General features: G+C 33.7%; 1 long non-coding RNA gene across 1 annotated transcript; it reads left to right on the top strand.

Annotated features, from left to right (window-relative positions):
- Window positions 1-228: 228 nt before the first annotated feature.
- Window positions 229-5,555, top strand: LOC136205150 (uncharacterized). Its single transcript, XR_010675842.1, has 4 exons — window positions 229-450; window positions 562-581; window positions 2,937-3,125; window positions 5,078-5,555. It is a non-coding gene; the product is annotated as an uncharacterized lncRNA (long non-coding RNA).
- The last annotated feature ends 465 nt before the right edge of the window (window positions 5,556-6,020 follow it).

Genomic DNA, 6,020 nt, shown 5'->3' with positions numbered 1-6,020 from the left:
AATTTATGATTAAATTTCATAAAAAAAAATCATGCGTAAAACTTAATTAACAATAACAAAAAAAAAAAACAAAAATTGATAAAAAATGAAAACTTTAAAAAGCCCTCTTAATAATTTTTTAAAACTTTTGGCTCCAACCTCGTCAAAAAAAAAAAAAAATCTCCAAAAATTCCCACCAAAATAATGCCTATCCTTATCCTTAGCTCACTTCCGTACTCACTTCACTTATTCATTGCCAGGACTTCTTTCTCTCGGACAACCCAGTGTCTTCTCTTTCTAAACCTAACTCTCTCAACACTCATACTGCGGCCGCTTCATGGTTCTCTCTAACAACACTCCTACTACGACGAGCTTCATGGTTCAAAGTCTGATTCCATCTTCAGGCTTCGTATTTCAAAAAGCCCTAAAACTCAATGTCGCCTCTCGTTCCTTCTCTTCGCTTCAAATATGGTGAGTTAAAATTCCTGTTGTCCCTTGTTTCTGGTTGTTGCTTATATTTTTTCTGAGTTCTATTTGAAACTTGTATTTCGAATAATGATGTTTGGGTTGGTTCTTTCTCAGTTGGATTCTCTCGGAAAGAGGTAACACCTACCGCCTTGATTCTGTTTTCGATTATTGCAGCTCATTTTTTCTATCTCGTGGTTAGTGTTTTTCTTTTTTGGATTCAACCTCTCGTATCCATTTGCAATTATTATAAAATTTGGGTTTCTAAAATTTTGACGCATCTGGGCTTCATTTTTCAGATTTGTGATAATTAAAGGTTTGAAGGAAAGTAAATATGCTATTTAATGGGTTAATCTTAGTGGATTAATGCCATTTCTATTCGGTTTCTATTTATATTTTGTCACAATTATTTAAGGAAACACTATACTCCATGAACAATGAATTTGACTTCTACTAAGTTGCTATCAACTTAATGACTTTGTATAGTTTTATTTCAACAGAAACTGATATGTAATCTAGTTATTGAGAATAGTAAAAAAGACATCTATTTTATCCTGCTTGTTAAGAATATCCATCAATTTGTAGCATAAATGCACCAAACCAAACACAACCTCTAACTAAAGATTGTGAATGAGCCAATTGGCTAATCTAGTTACCTCTATTAAATGTTAATAGCTACTTAATTATATTAGTTGAATTGGTACATTAAGGAACTAATTGCACACAGTTCATGAATTTTTTTTCTTAATGATAGTGGATGTGAACAGAAAGCAAAGCAAATCAATAGTGAGTAGGTATATAGAGCCAAACAAGATACTAAAGAAAGTGAAGAGCACAGGGAAGAGAGCTGAATTTTGGCCATAGGTTCCATACAATTTAGTAGCCTATCCATATGTAGCTCAAGCCTATTATAAGAAAGCCTAGTTAATTTATCTTTAAATTGCATCATTATGCTGACTTTTTCCCCGATTGTGATGTTCAGTTCTTCACATGCCCCTTTAATGTAGGACATACATTTTTTTTGGTACAGCATAGGCAAATACCTTTTAATTTGCTTAAACACCTTTTGGTATACTTCAAGAGGACTAGTTCTCATATTATTATTATTTTTTCCTATGATCATTCATCTAAGCTCAAGTTGTTTATTGGGCGTATAGGGCATAATTATTAGGCATTTATTCTTTTCAATATATGCATATTTGAGATTTTGATGATCACACGCCAACATTACAAACATTAACAGCAGACCCCATTTTACAAACTGGTGTTTCAGTCATTTCTTCAACCTCTTTCTCCTAGACTCTATGGGTACAAAAACCCACTTTCTCTTCAATTTTCTCCTTTCTGCTTTTGATTTTCCTTCGGAGGTAATTTTATTGCATTCTAAACTCTGTAGAATCTGTGAATTTTATCTAGGCCAACTGAACCAAAAATTGCTCCATGTATCCTTGTCTAGGCCAAAATTGCTCCAACTTGCTAAGGTTAATGACAAAATTTTATAAAAATTTCTTATGTTAAAGGAAAGAACATATATCACACAAGAAAAACAAGATGCAAATTACCCAAATCAGATGATATAAATTGGAAATGCCTATGCCTTGTTCTAGAATAAGGATTTGTTTTTCTCCTTTGTATGCAATTCTAAAGTAAATGTACCCATGCCTTCTTACCTGTAATGACATTTAAGCCCGCTAAATGTCTTTGAGAGATCATTCACACGTAGAACATTATACTCCCAATACACATGGCAGAACTGGGTGGTAGTCAACTTGTATAACTGCCCTCGACCAGTACGAACCTTTAGTCTCTTATAAGCTAGGTGCGAGAACACTGAAGGGAGAGTGATCAACATCTATCAATCGAACAAGGTAACAAGTACAGCAAAAGAATAAGATTAACCAAATGGCCCTTATTCACTTAACTGAATTCCCTGTAAGAGTTTGTAGGTTTGGTATTTGTCTATGCCAAAAGAATAACATGCTTGGGAAAAGAAGCTCTAGGAAGAAGTCAAGGTTTATTAAATTGCTTGAATTCATCTACTTTTGCAACTTTGTGGACTATTTAGTGAGAAAAAGTATTCAATGCTCTAGGCTTGATTTTTACAAATGACTACCCTGTGATGCTCTGCTATGCCTTCCTAGCATAGATAACAATACTATTTCGTCAATGACTTAATGTTTTACATATATAGCTAGTCCTTGAATTGTCAAATCCTAAATCACAGATTGGATATGCAAACTTCCCAATTGTTAACTTGATACAGATTTCTTCTAATAATGAGAAAGCAGAGTAAATTTAGCCACAAAGAGCAAACTAGATCATATCATGAAGTTCACAAGCTACATACACTGGCGATCCATATCATTTCTTGTTTCAATGTTTATTGCATCCTCAACTAAAGATGTTGTATTCCTTTTCTTAAGGTTTCAGGATTGAGTTTTAAAGGTTTTCCTTGATGCAATAATAGAGTTTCTTCTGCCAATAAATAATAGGTATTTGTCTGTGCCAAAAGAATAACATGTCGGAGGAGATGAACTTACCGTGGATAAGACCAGAGCTGCAGTAAAAGATTTATATGCTAGGATCTTGGTTGCAATTGGAAGTGTTGAGTCCATCTCAAAGAGAATTGAGAAACTAAGAGATGAAGAACTACAGCCTCAAATAGTAGAACTGTTAAAAGGGTAAGGAAGCTTCCTTCAAAAATCAAACACGATTGATTATGTTTCATTTTCATTCTAATTTTTTGTGTCTTTTTCATCTATCCTCCTGAATATGCATACTAACTCATACCTGGAAGATCATGTTGGAATCCCATGAAACCCAAAACAAGATTCTCTCTGAAGTAAAATATTTGGCTAACTCAGTATCACTGAATCCAAATTGGTTAGGAAATTCTTTTGCTGCACTTGTTAGCATGTTATTCTTTTGCTCTTTATCTCATAGTTTGAGGGACATTCAATATTCACGATGCAAAAAGTACCAAATGGCAAATATTAACCAGTTAGTATTCCATGACCTTGTCCACAACTGTTTGTTTTTTAATTTTTAATGGAATATGTATGATGCAATAATGCTTGCTGGCATTCCATGACCTATGTTTTCGATTTCTTCTTCTGATACTTGTTCTAGATGCTCAATTTGTACTAATCAGTAGCATTCTGATTTTTGATGTTGAGAAAGATTAGTTGCATTCATAATAAACAATGCACTATGTATCACTAAATTAAATCATGCGATGTGTATAATATAATGAGCAAGCAAAACTTAGGTATCCGGATTGATGCCATTGATAAATTTCTATGCGAAGCCAAAGATTCCAACATTTGAACTAGTGCGGTTAGCCTTGTGGGGTGGTGCCTGAGGTGCAGTAGCCTTGGAGAAATACATGTAGTAGTATACATTAAGAATCATTGTAGCCACCACAAACACTACTCTAGCAACAAAAATACCTTTCCTCAATGTTTCGCATGAGAAATTTTGAACATACTTTGTGTGATATGCATTTTTTGTGGCTCCAGCGAGTAAACATGCTTCTGCTACCAGAAAAGTCACCCTGCACATTCACAACACGATAAAAGATATGGATTAGATAGGAATATAACCTGATGAGAGGTTTTTTTGGTCTTCCAAAATGGAATGAAATTTTGCCTGAAAGCTTTAGCAGGGGAAGTAGAGCTGGATATAACGATAGTGCCTCATCAATTAAAGGTTTCGTTAATTAATTAGAAGTCTTCTCTTTTCTTTTCATTTACATCCATTCATTCAATGGTTTGCTTTCTTTGAGGTTGTTAGTTTCCCTCTTAGTAATACCTCAAGGTGGACTTTTGGTGCATTTCTTTAAGATCACTCCTTTCTTTAGCTTGAGTAAAGATGAAGCCTTTATTTTTTTGCAAGCAACTTGAACAATTAAATGATGAAACATCTGATGCAAATTAAACTAGTGTCACTTTTAGGGGAAGGAAGATAAGTAGACTGGCTTAGGTTTATCTCTCCTATTAGCTGCATATTTGTATCTTAATTAGATATTTATTTTTACATTTCCTATTAGTTAGCTGGCGTCCTCTACTAGCTAGAAATTTTGTAATTAGTCATATCTTGGCTTGTACTTCCTTTATAAGGAGCAGATGGTGCAACAAAGAGAGGGAGACATTTCTAATCGAACTCTATTCTTGAGACTGTAGGGTTATTTAAAATTGAGCACTAAATTTCTGTTCCACAAGAAAGAAAAATGCCCAAGTTTGGGTCACTAATTGATTTGAAGATGCAGGGTCCTACAACTAGATCCAATTAAGGGCTGGTAACACATTCATAATTTTAAATTTACCCTAGATTAATAGGGTTATTTTTATTAAATGTATAATCTTGTTTGTGCAAACATACAAGGAATATTTGTATTTCTTGTTGGGCAGATTAGAGGTATCATTGATTTTCCATTTTAAGTAAGGTTTTCTGTTTATATGCCAGTGAGGTGAATATTGTTTAGAGAATCATGCTAATCATAAGAATATGTATGTGTTTGATTTTAATTGGTTATTGGATTTTACTTGGTTATAAGAACTCCGATGCTTCTCTAACTTTCTGCACTTTATTTAAATCAGATTCTTCTACTTGTTTTGATGTTTTTATTTCATAGTCAACGAGTTGTCATCTGTCGGGGAAAACATTGCGCAGTTTGATGAAATATTTGGAGGCTCGTCATCTTATGGTCGTGAATATCTAGTTGGCAGAATAGGCACCATGAAGAAACCAAAAGGTTATAGGAGTGTCGAATATTCAACTACTACAAGTAAAAGACGAATCTTCAACTAATACGAGTAAGGACCTCATGTCTGAAGATGCAAAAGAGCAATTCAAAATGGAAATCAGAGAGGAAACCATAGACGAAGTGAAGAATGAAAATAGAGAGGAAGTGAAGAATGAACTATATTGATTTATTTATGCTTGTGATGATACTTTAGGATTTGTGATTTTATTATTTAGGTATTGTTGCATGTTGATATTTAGGTACTTTTGGATTTTGTTGTTTGTGGATTCTTATTTAAACAGGTGTTGCCTTTTGGAATATTATAAATATCATCGTTGCCTTTATGTTACAACATCGTTGCCTTCTAAACAAAACATTGTTGCCCCCTGTTCTAAACATCGTTGCATTAGTAAATGAAAATCGTTGCCATAATGCTATAAAATGTTGCATTTGTAAGAGAAACATCGTTGCTATAAATTAAATTCATTGCCTTTGCTATAAAACTGTGTTGCTTTTACTACCAAAAACCGTTGATTTAGAAAAATAATTGTTGCCTTAGAAAAAAATGTCGTTGCATTTGTATAACATTAGTTGTTGCTAATGGTTAAAAAATCGTTGCCTCACTATAAAATACCGTTGCTTTTAATCCGAAATAGTGTTGGCTTCAAACTAAAGGCAACGATTAGTAATAATAAAATCGTTGCATTTCGGTTTATGTTTCGTTGCCTTTTAGTTGTATCCTTTAACCGTTGCACTTACTCAAACCAAAAGCAACGATATCTTCATTGTTGCATTAGTGAATATTTTCGTTGCCTTTGAGAGAAAAGGCAAC

The sequence above is a fragment of the Euphorbia lathyris genome, chromosome 9, assembly GCF_963576675.1.
Source record: "Euphorbia lathyris chromosome 9, ddEupLath1.1, whole genome shotgun sequence".
Lineage (NCBI taxonomy): Eukaryota > Viridiplantae > Streptophyta > Magnoliopsida > Malpighiales > Euphorbiaceae > Euphorbia > Euphorbia lathyris.
The sequence above is the reverse complement of the archived record's forward strand: the minus strand, read 5'-3'. Positions and strand labels throughout refer to the sequence as shown.